The 15,016-nt window shown below is 38.8% G+C and overlaps 2 protein-coding genes and 1 long non-coding RNA gene across 6 annotated transcripts in view; 1 reads left to right on the top strand and 2 right to left on the bottom strand.

Annotated features, from left to right (window-relative positions):
* The window catches only part of LOC109419125 (uncharacterized), a 319,242-nt gene that overhangs the window by 226,790 nt on the left and 77,436 nt on the right, over positions 1-15,016 (bottom strand). The window lies entirely within an intron of this gene.
* The window catches only part of LOC109426187 (uncharacterized), a 252,441-nt gene that overhangs the window by 201,746 nt on the left and 35,679 nt on the right, over positions 1-15,016 (bottom strand). For 2 of the 4 annotated variants that reach the window (XM_062842936.1, XM_062842942.1), the window contains exon 1: positions 12,804-13,515. The exons of 1 other annotated variant lie outside the window; for it this stretch is intronic. The gene's annotated coding sequence lies outside the window, so the exon portion shown is untranslated. One more of the 4 variants, XM_062842939.1, reaches the window with a different exon arrangement.
* On the top strand, positions 7,273-11,818 carry LOC134290656 (uncharacterized). The gene is made up of 2 exons (XR_009998891.1): positions 7,273-7,657; positions 11,467-11,818. It is a non-coding gene; the product is annotated as an uncharacterized LOC134290656 (long non-coding RNA).

Below are 15,016 nucleotides of genomic sequence, written 5' to 3'. Positions count from 1 at the left end.
TGATAAGTAGAAGTTAAAAATCGATATTTAACATAATTTTAAATGCAAGATGGCGGACCATATTCAAGATGGCGGCCACGGAATGAGAGTTTGAGCAATGATGCCATGCAATATGGATATCTATCGATCGGGCTTCATTGGTAGAACTCAAAAATGAATATCCGACGCCATTTTGAAATCCAAGATGGCTGACCATATCCAAGGTATCCAAGGTATCTATCGATCGGGCTTCATGAGTAGAAGTCAAAAATCGATATTTGACCCTATTTTTAAATCCAAGATGGCAACCATGGAATGGTAGTTTGAGCTATGATACCATGCAATATGGGTATCTAGCGATCAGGATTGATGAGTATGGTAGGGTAGTGGGTAGGGTAAACGGTGGAGAAGGCGGTCTGGTAGAGGGTTTGGGTGAAGGATACAGTAGAGAGAGCATTGGCGAATCTAGCTTTTTCTTTTTTCTTGCTCACTCTCCTGAACAAACACGAGAAAGAGCGGGATGCAATGGGGTGCCGCGGCACCCCTTTCCATCCTTTTCTTTCTCATGCTTGTTTAGGAGAGTGAGCAAGAAAAAAGAAAAAGCTAGATTCGCCAATGAGAGGGAGTGGAGTAGAAGGTTAGGGTAGAGAATAGGGTAGACGGTAGGGAAGTGGGTAGGATAGAGAGTTGGGTTGAGAGTGCGAAAAGGTTAGGGTAAAGAGTAGGGTAGACGGTACGATTAAACACAATATAGACTAGAGGGTACGGTAAAGGATAATGCAGTGGTTATGGTAGAGTATAGGGTAGAGGGTATGGCAGATAGTAGGGTTGAAGGTTATGATAGAGGGTTGGAATAGAGGGCAAAGAAGATAGTAAGGTAGAGACTAGAGAGTGGGGTGAAGAATTGAGATGAGATTAGATGAGCAGAGGTTTTTTTTCGAGATACCTTCAGGAATTCTTTCCAGGATTTCTTCAGGTGTTCCTTTCGAGAATCTTCCCACACAGTACGAACAAAATCTGTAAATTTATGACGAACTGAATGTAACAAATTGACCTCCATCGTGTTCGATAGAAATTTATGTGTGATCTTAAAATTACACTGCTGATTGCTGAGAGAAAAGTGTTAATTAAGCCCCGACTTTTCAGAGAAACTTAAAAAAAATCTTCATACGAGAATCGAACTCAGATCTTCCGAGTGAGAGTTCACGCCTAACCCCTCTAGGCTGTCTCACCAAGCTGAAGAGAAGGCAATCAAAGATAAACATGTTTCCCATAAAGGAACAAACTGTTGTACCGCTTCGGCCACAGAGAGCGAGAGAGCAGTCCTGCGCAGCAAGGCAGACGACTGAGCGTAGCTGGTCCTCGTTTACGTTACTGCATGTAAATTTCAAGCGAATATGTCTCAAAAAATGTAAACAGTACGCATGATTGGCTGATTACTGAGCGGACAGTATCATCTCTCGGTAAATGGCTGTAATTTGGTAGCTTCTGCTATAATTTTCAGTCGATGCTTAATTTACGTACTGCTTAATTTTCATGATTTCTTTCTGTGCAGGTTTATTCCAAGGATTCCTTCAGATATTGCCTCCAAGATTGCTGTGATTCTATTAGTTATTCTTTTCTGCATTCCTTCTGAATTTGTGCTGGAATTCTTTCAGAGATTCCTTCCCGGATTCCTGCTGTGACTTTTTAAGGGATTCCTCCCGAAAGAAAAATATGAAAAAATATGGATTTCTTCCGAGATTTTTTTTTCAGACAATCCTAGATCATAGAGACATCTTCTATGGTTCTTACAGGAATACCTGCTCAGCTTCTGACCGGCAGGACCAGAAGTCATCAGAAATCATGATCATCTCTCTAAGAATTCCATCAGATATTCTTTACAGGATTCCTTCACAAAAAACTTCGGAGTTCTCTGCCAGATTTGCTTTACAAAATCCTGAAAGGATTCTTTCAGAAATTTTAAGCACCGTTCTTTCGTGGAATTACTTTACAGATTCATTTTAGTATACTTTCAAAGTGTTCTGGCGAAACATATTCAGAGAATCCTAATGGAATTCTTGCTACGAGCCGGGATCCTTGCTCGGAATTTATATAGCAATTCCTCCCGGGATTTCTCCTGTGATTATTTCAGGGATTCCTATCAAGCTTTCAGCTGAGATTCCCTCAGAATTCTACCAGATATGCCTCTCAGAATTCCTTCAGTAAATCCTCTCGGGATACCTTCAGGGATTTTCACCGGGAATGTTCTTCTCCCAGCGTTAGACTTTTGTACGTAATTCTAAGTTGCAATTGGTAGACCGAATAAAATTGAATTTTTGGGTGGTTGTAACATTGATAGTGTCCAGACTAGCACCATTAAACCCACATATTGTTCACGAATAAAAAAATCATGGAGTAGTGCAAACATAAGTGGAGAGGCCGTGTAGAGTATATCTTGTTGAAATTTTATATCAAAGCATGGAATGATGATGAACTTGGGCGTGTTAGTGGAATACCTGTAAGTACGAGACACTGAAGACGTCCTTATAGTTGAGGTCGAAATACGTATCTGTCAAAGGATACAAATTAAAAGGAACAGTATTTAACACGATTTTCTTTAAAAAACATGCAACATTTCTGAAAATTTTACGTATGATGAGTACGTAAAGAAAGTTTGTGGGATACTAAAGGAAAAACTCAATTACTCAATCAAAAATGACCACGTGGTTTATGGACAGCCCCTAATTTAAAAGTTCTTTTTCTATTCTTTTTGAGTGGTTATCATCTCTCTCTCTGAAATAGAGCTCGAGAAAATTATCAGATATTGAAGACCTACAATGAAGAATTTTTTTGGAACTACACCATAGACTTTCATTTTTTTCGTTAGATCATGTTCATTTTATTGGAACTTGACCTTTGATAACAAATTTATTTAAAGATTTAAATTGTGAGACAACTTGGGCGTTTACGGGTTAAAATTCTGATATTAATCATTCCGCAAAAAAGTATTCAATGAAAGTTCAGTAGAACACCAGTATTCAAAGCACCTTGGGGAAGATTCAAAAATTACGTCCATCGTTTTTCGGGATTTTTAGACCCCCCCTCCCCCCTCTGTCACGCAATTTCCCTATACCCAATACACGTACTGTCACACTTTTCTAGACCCCCCCCCTCCCCCAAATGTTGGACGTAATTTTTGAACGTTCCCTTGGCAGAAGGCATGGCATTTTAAAATCATAAATAAAAAAATCTAGAATTCTAATAAATTTTCTGATTATAACTAATATTTTGAAATTTGGAGATAAATTTAATTCTTCTGATAGAAGCAGCAGGTAAAATAAAACTTTTGACATCATTCCTGAACCAGCTTTAGAGAAGATCGTCTAATTCTCAATGACATTTCTTAGTAATTTTTTGGAGTACAATCAATGGCATCGTTTGAGAAACTCGAGATTTACCCTTAATTTTTTGATATATCTATCTAGAAATTGCTTTATGAGTTCTTACAATATATTTTAAATGTATTTCCTGGAAAAGTTCTAAAGATATTACATTTATTTAAAAAAACACGTCTGCGGGAATCTATTTTGATATTTGTTGGGAAATTACTAGAAAATTCTCAAAGCAAACCATCAAAAATTCTTCCAGTACACTAACTTGGCAGTTGTTCACAGTTATTCCAAGCATATATGAAGAAGATTAATATTAGATTTTTTCACACTACACCAAAACATCATTTGAAAAATCCACTAGTACTAAAATAATAACAAATCTAAACAAATCGTCATTGTGTTAACAAAACTATTGTCGTAATACTAAATATGTGTAAACAGTAAACTTTCCTAAATCCTTGGAGGCATTTCAGGAGCAGAAATTGTTTTAGGAATCTCAGCAGATACTACTAGATGAATCATAAAAGGATTTTTTTGGAGGAATTCCTAAATAAAACCTCTGGAGAAATTCCTGGAATTTTTTTTCGAAAAAGTCACAGGAGAAATAATTATAAGCAGAAATTTTTGAAGGGGAATTTCTGGCGAAATTCTATAAGAAAAATCCACACAGAAATTCCTGGGGCAATACCAACAGGTATATCTGGAGGAATCCTGGAATTATCGGAGGACTATAAGGAGAAATTCTTGAGGTAATTCCTGATGGGTCTCCAGTTAGCCTAGTGGGTAAGGCTATGGATTGCCAATCCGGAGACGGCGGGTTCGATTCCCGTTCTGCTCGAGAAATTTTTCTCGACTCCCTGGGTATAGTATATCATTGTATTTGCCTCACAACAAAGATGGTTAGAAGGAAAAAGATGAACGACTCCCGCTCCTAACAGGCGACACGAATAGCGCCGCTCTGGTGAGCCAGCGTTCAACTAATACACTCTTAATGAATTTTCGGAAAAATCTTAAAACAAACGCAGAGGCAAAGTCACGCTAAACTTTTTTCACACATTTCACACAGTCACGCGCAAGGTTATTATTGTAATCACTAATAGATTTTTAATTCAACCAATCGATTCAGTGATGGGTGAACCAATGTTTAGCTTGCGTTCGACAACATGAATATGTTTGCACAAATAATGTAATTTCAATTCATAAGTAATGTGATCACTTTTTGTGTAAATCAAGATGCACGCTAACCCTCAGTTACCCAGATTGGTGTCAAAGCGACCCAGATTGAGCAAAACTGCAGTTACTCTAATCTGAGTAAAGGCACCTTTACTCAAATCTGGGTTATCGATGTTGGTGGCAAAATCTGGGTAACTGGTACTCAGCTCCTCCAGGGCCTTGATTTTGTTAATTTATTTCCAATTTAGATTTTTGATAAAGAGCTCGTAATATCCATGTTCTGTTCACTTACCTGATGCAGGAAAACAGTTCCCCGGAAGAATTTCTCTGTTTTCCCGTCATTTATTCGCATATTTTTCGCGGAAACATCCTTAAATTCAAGCGTTCTCCTAACCGCTGCCATATTCTCAAGCCGGAAAATGACAAAGTGACGATTACCCAGATCTTTACCCAGATTCAAGAAATCTGGGTTTTCGGGTTACCCGGATTTTGACAACTGCTAACAACATGAAAATCCGGGTAGAATCGACCCGGGCGATGGGTAGTTTCAGGTTAGCGTGTGCTACATTAAGAATTGCATACATACGCGCCAACTTGTGACGTAGTTGGAGGAGGTGCAAGGCCTCTAAAAATAAATGAAATTCGGAAATTATCTATGCAGTTCATTTAATTTAGGCATATTCACGCGAAAATTAGTGCATTTAGCTAAAAAAATAATTTGATTCAATTTTGGAGAGCTTTTCCTCCCAACTACGTCTCAAGTTATTATTCAAATTACTGAATCGAGTCATATAATTTCGGTACATTTAAACAATATTTTATAAGCAAAATATTTACAAAAAAAAGTTGAATCAGATTTACTTGACGCAATTTTATGCTACGCGGATTTAGCGTGTTTTAATTGCGTCAAAATGGTACACTCTATCTTGAATCTAGTCATAAAGGATGTTTTTTTGCGCTTCTCACTCAACAGATGGCGGTAGTGTAGCATGCATAGTGTGTCTCCGGAGGAATGTATGGGAAAAATAAGAGTCGGTCATCTTTTTCCTTATAACCATCTTTGCTCACAATATACAAATTCATTCAATGGCAGGCAAAGAAAACCCTTCAATTAATAACTGTGGAAGTGCTCAAGAACACTAAGTTGAAGCGAGGCAGGCCAAGTTCCAGTGGGGACGTAGAGTCACAAAAAAGAAGAAGAATTCCTGGTAAAATGCTCGGAGCAATCCCTGGAGGAATCTCTGGACGAAACTCTAGATAAATTTTTTAGAAGAATCCCTGTTGAAATCTACAAAGGAATCCCTGAAGGAATATTTTCAAGAATCTCTCTTCTTCATAGATAAATTTCTGGAAGAATTTCTGAAAGAATCAGGGGGAATTTCTGGGGGAATTCTAAAAGGTATCCCAGCAGAGATTTCTAGAGGATTTCCTGAAGTAATCGTTATAGTCAATGCATGAGTTTATGCAAAAATCTTCACAGAAACTCCTGGAGTAAGCTTGCCAACCATTTCTAAAGGAACCTCGAAAGGCTTTATTTAAGAAATACCCAGATAAATTCTACGGGGAATTCTGTGAGGAATGCTTGAAAAAAAAATCTCTGGAGGAATCTTTTGACAAATTTCTGGAGGAATCACAAAGGGATGGAGGGATGGATGGAACCCAGCAGAAATACCTGAGAGAATCCCAGTAGTAGTTTTTGGGTTCATCCATGGTAGTCATCTATGGAAGAATCTTTGGAAAGAATACGGCAGAATACAATGATGATAAGCTGCATTATTTTAGTGCTGACCAAGGTGCTCACTATCATGTTAGTTCAATATTTCCAATGGTCTTAAATTCACTATAGGAAGTTCATGCTCTAAGGGTATCTAGGTGCCTAAATATTCATTGGCGTAAATAGGGGGTGGCCAGGGGGGGCCTGGCCCCCTCCAGAATAATCCATTTCCAAAAAAAATCACGCAATTCAGGCGAAAAGTATCGTTTTAGTATAAAAAACCTATACCGACATGGCTTTGGCCCCCCCTAGAGCTATGACCTAGTTACGCTTATGTAAATATTCGTGAGGTTGATTCTGTTTTAACTCGATATGTCTGACTTTGTTGAGAATTCAATTTCTAGGTAATTTTTAAGCCTACCGATAACTACCGATTTATATTCAGTAATTCTACCGATATCAAAGAAAACCATCTGGCCCGGAATTCGCAAGCGCAACGTTTAAAAACCCAATTGTCGTTGTAGTCCGACATTTATCCAAAGTTGCCATGATTCACGTTGTGTTGGTCATTTGTAGGGACAATGGAAATTCGCGATTTCGCGGAAGCCGCGAAATCCGCGAAATTGGGTCTTGGCCGCGAAATTTGAAATATTCCGCGAAATGCCACGAATTCTGGCAAATTTGAGAAAACACCCTACAAATTTCCATTTATTTCAAAGTTTTAAGCAAAAAATGGTTGTTAACTTTGGACAGTGTATAGTAATTTACGATTCCTTATTTGCATAATAAAAATATAATGCATTATAAATCTATGCTCTTTATGAATACCCTTCACAAGATTCAAATGAATTCTTCATTTGGTGTTCAAAATTCAAGTTTTTCTTCACAAAATGGTCAAAAGCATGAGTCCGCGAAATTGCCGCGAAATTCACAATCGTAGCCCGCAAAATTTGAGAAATTTTGCCGCGAATTTCCATTGTCCCTAGTCATTTGTTAGGCTTGTTTGGCTAAATATTTGTCATGTGTAATGGGACCTGTGGTACCTTGTGGTATGCACATAATAAATTATTGTATTACTCTATTACGTTTAGCGTGTATGTTTACATTGAGTATCTGTCATATGTGGAGATGTTGTTATTGTTGTCTAGAGTGTGAATCATTGTATGTTATATTAAAGTATCGGTAATAAAGTGTATACAAATAATGAATACAGTTGTTGAATAATCATTACAGAGAAAGATTCTCACATTGGCGACGAGAACGGTGAACAGTGCATGTGAAATTAGTTTAATTTCGGTTCGGGAAGTGTTGTCTGGAAAAAGAAAGAGATGAGTGGTGTGTGTGTGTGGTGCATGCAGAGTGGTGATGACCTCCAGGTGATGACTTGTGATTGAATTTCAACATTGGAATCAAAAAGGTAAATATTGTGTTCGACTAATGACAATGATAAACCTGTGAGAGATTTTGATGGTGATCGGTATTGTTTAGTTCAAATCGATGACAATCACTATTGTCAGATAAAGAAATAAAGAACTGTGAAGAAAACCTAAGTTTTGTTGATTGTGATATTGGTACTCGTTGAATAGGGTTGTTGTCCTAAATCTAGACTTAAATGCTGAATGATGAATGAAGTATTGATTTGTTAACCGGATGGCCGAGGAAGGCGTAGAGGTGAAACAATATTTTGAAATCAAATTTTGCCGTTGCTGTTAAAAGCCAGTGAAGGCGATACAAGCTAATGAAGGCGACATTCTTGAAATAGCCGTAAAAGGCGGAAATGATTACAGATAGAAAAGCCGTTGAAGGCGGAAAGCAGGAAAAATGTTATAGGCAGAAGAGCCGACTAAGGCGAAAAACTGTCGATAACGGAAAGATCCGTCGGAGAGTGAAAAGCTGTTGAAGGCGGAAAAAGCCGTTGAAGGTGGAAATGCCGTTGAAGGCGGTAAGACCTGCAAGGCAGATATAGTCGATTCTTTGTAGAGCCGTTTAAGGCGAATTGTGTTATTAAAAATTATAGTACTAAAAACGCAACAGTGTCGTAAATTTCGTAAGAAACAGATTACCAGCCAACGCAGATTTAAGGGCTGTTGCAGATCAGAAGGAATTTCTCGGCCTATCTTGAGGCATGGGAAATTGCTTGGCTGAATCATTCAAGAAACCGTTTTTTCTTCGATCGCAGTACGCAGTTGCGAAAAAATGACAGTTCAAATGGCAGTCACCGTAGAAAGTTTCTGCCAGGAATCGTTCTAGAAGTTTCTTGAGCGATTTCTCTTGAACTCCAATCTGGGCTTTTTAGTTAAATTGAACCATTCAAAATGAAATTTCACACCAATTAAGTGGCAGCTGAGAAGGCGAAAGACAAAACTAAACTTTAGGCTGAGCGTGACTAGAAAAACAGGAACGAATAGTATTTGAATATGTTCCAAATGCGATTATAACTGAGCTGATACTGAGATTGTTGTGGACCCACCTCAGGTGATATATATTGAAGTTATCATTGCTCAGCAAAGTATAATAAGTCTACGAGACATAAAAAGGGTTGGCTCTTGAAACCAAATTAATATGAAGACATGATTTAACTAATGCTTTGTCCTGTTACAAGACTAAAAATGTAGCTTCAAGAAAATTAACATCAATGTGTGAGAATAATTAAACTGTCTTGGTAGTTTGCAAGATATGAATTTTTGACTGACAGTTAAAGCATTCGTTGAAGCTAGACGACATATTCAGAGCAGTTGCTAACCACTAACCTGTTAAGTATCATGCTAGTCAAATGGCTAGTTGAATTGGATATTTAAAAAAATCGAACAATAAAAAAAATGAAACTTTTCGGCTTAACTAGAAGTCTCAGGAATTCGAGTAAAAAGCGCTTTATAACCTATTGAATGTGTTGTCAGGAGGGGCATTTTGACTTATGATTGCCTAACACTGGATATAGTGCCATTTTTGCTAATGAGTGGCCATCTTGCCAAGAACTGTGGCACAAGTTAGAGAACAAGGTACAGCATTACGCTCAACAACAAATTCTGCGCAATAATTTCCTTATAGGAAGAGACAAATTTTGATCAGTTAAAGAAGTATTGAAACTATTATTGAGGAGAATAACGTACAGTATATCAAAAGCACAAGATATTGGAATAAAAAAAGATAATCATTTCTGTAACTACAGGAATAGATATATCTAATGAAAGCTGGATTATGAGGTTTGTTTTTCAGTCGAGCTTATTAATGCAAACAGGTACCATTACTAACATGTTACCTTGTTTGAATTTTTAGATTTCATACACTGAAAAAACTGCAAATATTGTATGCATGTGTCGCTCACATAGATTTTTGCAATTTGTCATAGATAACCCTATTCATGTGTAGATACACATAGTTTATATAAGGTCCATCGATTTTATGTGTGATCCAGCGTGGAAAACGAATATGTGTGTATAAATAAAATTTATATATCAAATTCATGGATTTTTACCAATAAAAATGCGTGTACATGTATAAGTGATATTTGTGTTATGAGTTCATTGAAAATTTGAATAAAAACGTGCTTTAAATTGTTTCAGTACAAAGAAATGAATCGTAGAGGCAAGCGTAAGGGCCATCATGACACAGACAATCATGGTCAGTGTGCACTACGTCAGTCTTGTAGTCGTTAACAAAAAAAAATATGAGGATGTATTTCATCGAAAAAATGTGAAATAAGTGATATGATAGACAGATGATTGAGCTTTGCAATAATGCAGAATATTCTAGTCCGATCCAACGAACTGAGAATATTATCAGTATGATAGGCATATGTAGAAAATCAAAGTTACTTAAAGATAAAAAGTTCTAAATTTTGACGGTACATTGAATGCGAATAATTTGGAAAAGGCTTGTTGAAATAGCTTCATTAGGTATCTAGAGTGAGAACATAACATGTTGAGGTGCTTTTGCAATATTTTGGAGGTACACCATTAAAATAAGTCCTACAGTTCAGAACCCAAAAGAGCGACATCAAAGGAACAAATTTTTGGTTTTGTAATGTTAAAATAGGTTTGATTCAGCACGAATCACCAGTTAATGAGGGAAAATATGCATCGTAGAATGTAAACCTATTGAACGACCAAACCGTAAAAATAAACTCATTCAGTTTGAAAGGTAAATGGTAAATCATAAGAATTCCGAAATTATCGGAAACATGGTTCCTAAACCCGTGGACACCTATATAGGTGAACCGTCGAAAAGTGCTTCAATAAGATGATCGATTTATTTTGTTATCTGGAGAAAATTGCTTTGTATATAATAATTGGCTACTATCATTACGTTTACGGTTGGAAGCCGAAGTGACTGGCGGGGTGAAAATTGATGTTTAACCTACTTATAAACATAGCAACTCGATTTAGATTAGTGCTAATTTCAGCTCTTAAGTAGCTTAATGATGCGCAATACCAGCAACCGGTTCAAATTTACGTCACAACTGCAACTTTGCATGTGCTTAAATGCGTGACTTCGATTTGGTACTGCGACAATGATGTATGTATTAAGAATTTGAGATAATTATAGGATTACAACATGAAAAAAAAGAATGAATATTAATATTCTACTTTACTTTCAAACAGCTAGTGCGGGTGCGAGTTTTGTGAACAATATATATAAAATTTAATTAAAAAATGGATGTTTTCAAGTTTTCAAATTACTATTTAGCTAAAACTAGTATTACAAATATTGCTTTGGACAAGTGACGTTTTTCAAAATCGTGATTTGATTTAAAAAAAGTATCAATCCCTTCGATATTTAGAAAACAAAATCTGTTAAGCCAAACTTCTGAATATATTCTGAACAAGAAACGAGTTCCAGCAAAGTTCGCCAAAAAAAAAAACATAAAATAAAATAGTGTTTGTATGACACTTGGACACTTTGGATCGAAAACGAGTTAATGGATATTGATAATTTTTCCACTGTAACATTCGTGCAGTGTTCCGACATATTAGTTAAAAAAAATGTCTGAATCATAATCTGAATATACATACCTTTTGTATGAGATTCTTCTATGAAAGGACATGTCAAAAAAAAATCAGTGGGCAGTATACAATGTTTGCATGCTAGCTGTCATTGAAAACATTTGAGAAGAGGAAAGCAATTTAAATAATTCATCAGCAAAGTTAATATTTAGCTTGACACTCAGTATTAAAAATATTTTGGGATTTGGGAAAATATTTGGGTCAAAATAATATTTCTTTTTAGGTACAACCACAAGTAACGGCCAAGTAATTTACCAAAATGCCGAGCAGAGATGGATGACCAAATGGATGACTGTACTTCTAATTTTGATGTGAGACTGAAGCGAGACGTTTATAAACTGAGGAGACTATAAGCGAAACAACGTGGAGTGACCTTGCTGCGGATCTGGAGAAAAAACGAGATGTGGTACCTTGTGGTATGCACATAATAAATTATTGTATTACTCTATTACGTTTAGCGTGTATGTTTACATTGAGTATCTGTCATATGTGGAGATGTTGTTATTGTTGTCTAGAGTGTGAATCATTGTATGTTATATTAAAGTATCGGTAATAAAGTGTATACAAATAATGAATACAGTTGTTGAATAATCATTACAGAGAAAGATTCTCACAGGACCCTTACAGTATATTTCGGTAATACCTTAAGAAGCACGAGCAACAGTGATAAATATCAAAACACTGCTTAATTTCCTAAAAATGCTGCTTTGACCCGAAATCTCACTGTACAGTCAATACTTTTTTTTTATCCTGTGTTTTCATTTCCCACTATTCTCCACTGTGATCGTGATAGTTAAATAAACAAACCGACCGGCTACGCCGATGTGCCGATCAAATCAACAGAACATTGACTTTTTTGTTTGTTTCGCTGACCGCCCACTTTTGCATTCTACTGTAGCAGCTGATTTGCTCCGTCATCCCGTGCAACCACCTACCTACCTATCGGTCCTATTGCGATAAACAGTCGTAAAAACTGCCATCTAATTGCAAATTCGTATGACCTGACTGCCTTTCAGGGATCTGCACTATAGATAGTAGAGTAAACTACTATCTATAATCTGCACTGTGTAAGTACATTGTTTTCGCATTCGAAACTTCATTTTGTATTCGATCCGGTCTGGAAACGAAATTTGCTGCAGTTTTGTTTCTTTTTAATAGATTTTGCAACAACACACAGGTCTGGCCCAGCAGCGTTTATAGGCAATTTTCGACAGTATAGATGCCACCGCCTAGTGCAATTACTACATTTTTACTGTGTGTGGTGCGCGCGGCACATGTCGTAAGAAAGTCGACACCAACATTTCAAAAGGGCGTAACTGCTTTTGGAATCATCACCTTCTTTTAAAGCTGTGGATCATGTGTTATGATTTCCATGTTTTTCACAACAAGTACCAGATGGGAAAAACTCTCCTCTTTCCGACAACCACGGTGGTTTGAGTATAAGGGAGGCAGTACGACCTACAGCTTTGAAAGAAGGTATTACTTCCAAATGCAGTTACGCCCTTTTGAAATGTTGGTGCCGAAGTGTTCATGCCTACCATATAAAAAAATAGTAGTTACCTATCTTTCGCCCTGGACGACAAGAGTCCAATAGAAAGTTGCGCTGCGCGCCGTCAGGGTCCGTAAAAACAGGAAATTGCGCTAGTCAGCATCAACGAACCTCAGCAGGCGCAGCAGACACAGGGCTCTGGCAGTAGTAGGCTGTGCTGCGACGAGACGCGCGAAGTTACCACAGAGCGACGCGACTCGCGCACGGGTCTCATTTATTATTCAAAAAGCGCAGCAACCATTCGAAACGCGACAATATTCACGATTTACACTTTCTTCCCGCCGTTGTCGTTCGCCACCACACTCTTTCTCACTTCTTCTCCTGGCTGGCAGCACATCTGCGAAAACTTTTACAACACTCACTTGTGCAACTCGCACACGCAACGAGCAGTTTCTAATTTTACCGAGCACCGACTGGAGTACCACCGAGGAACCGAGGACCGACGAACGACGCTCTTTGGGATTGGGAGTGCAACTTTTGAAGGTATGGGACGTATTTAAAAGCACTTGCGCAGATTCTGGTCCCCTGCCTGTCCCCGCACTCCAACAGCCGCACTATGGAATTTGATGTTTCCTGCGCGCGATCCGCGATCAACGATCACCGAAGATGACGACGACGATCTCAACAACAACCCCCACGCCAGCAGATATGTAGTAGGCGCGCACACATCCAGCAGTAAGCAGCTTCAACAATAACAATAAAACCAGATCCGCCAACACCCCCGCTTACCACGACACTCGTCGACAAACGAGAGGTCTGAAGTGATCTGCACTTCCCGCGCACTTTTAGAGTTACGGCTTGCTACGACAAATACAAAATCGCGCCCGATGTCACGCTGAGCAGCGAGAGAACTAAAATCGATTGGAACCCGAACCAAAACTCCAGTCCTGTGATTCCGAATAGGTTGGCGCTCTCCAGATTTCGGAGGGACTTTTCCCTTTCGCGTTTTCGATCGCGACGCGACGCGGCCTCTCCCGCAAGAGAGCGGCTCTCACGTGTACGCGGCACATTTGTATTTGGTTGGACAAAAATCAATGCCCTAGTCGCCCTAGTAGTGTGGATGGATAAACATTACCCTCTAAATAACAGTCCCTTGATGTTTCCACACATTTATTTCCATTAAAAATACACTTTCGAATCTCGAGCGAGGCGACGGCTTGCGGCCATCAATATTTAAAACCGTCGACGAGCGTTCTCGCGCGATCACAGAGTGCACAGCACTCCGAACGAAGCGAAAACGAAAAGAGAAACGATCACCACACGTCTAGTGAATGCATATGCAGCAATGGATGCATTTATGGGAGGACTGGATGCGAATTATCGCCTACCTACTGTACTGCGCTGCTGTTTAGCGTGTTACGCGTCGATGCACATGCTCATGGCTGGCTGTGATTGTCGCGCAAATGGTAACTAGACTACCGTAGACCATAAGCTACAGCTTCCTCTCCTCTTCTTGGCGTAACGTCCTCACTGGGACAAAGCCTGCTTCTCAGCTTAGTGTTCAATGAGCACTTCCACAGTTTTTAACTGAGAGCTTCCTCTGCCAATGACCATTTTGCATGTGTATATCGTGTGGCAGGCACGAAGATACTCTATGCCCAAGGAAGTCAAGGAAATTTCTTTTACGAAAAGATCCTGGACCGACCGGGAATCGAACCCGTCACCCTCAGCATGGTCATGCTGAATACCCGTGCGTTTACCGCCTCGGCTATATGGGGCTACAGCTTACGAAGCGCAAAAAATATTATCCATTTTCAGTGTTCATTCATTCATTCATTTCATTTATTTAGTTCAACATCAAATTCATGAATCAACAATTTGCCGCCATAATACAGTAGACGTTCGCTCGGTGCAAACGCACCGAGTTCACTAACTGCAACAATTTTGCAGTTATCCCGCCGCTATCCGTCAAAATGAAATGTCAACAGCGATGCGATGTTTTCGCATGCAGTTTTATTGCAGTGCGATGTTTTCCGAATGCACATTGGCTGCATTCTGCAGCAACCGACAGTTCATTGATGTCTGGTAGTTGTTGCAGTTATCGAATTTCGTTCGGTAAGAGAAACGTAAACATGTTGCAGTTATCGATCGTCTACTGTACTCGATTTGCAGCTGCAGCTCTCAAACGTCGGTCACGCCCAACGCTCGCCAGATCACGCTCAACCTGGTCCGCCCATCGTGCTCTCTGCGCTCCATGCCTTCTTGTACCAACCGGATGGTTAGT

Source organism: Aedes albopictus, chromosome 3 (assembly GCF_035046485.1).
Source record: "Aedes albopictus strain Foshan chromosome 3, AalbF5, whole genome shotgun sequence".
Classification (NCBI taxonomy): Eukaryota; Metazoa; Arthropoda; class Insecta; order Diptera; family Culicidae; genus Aedes; species Aedes albopictus.
The sequence above is the reverse complement of the archived record's forward strand: the minus strand, read 5'-3'. Positions and strand labels throughout refer to the sequence as shown.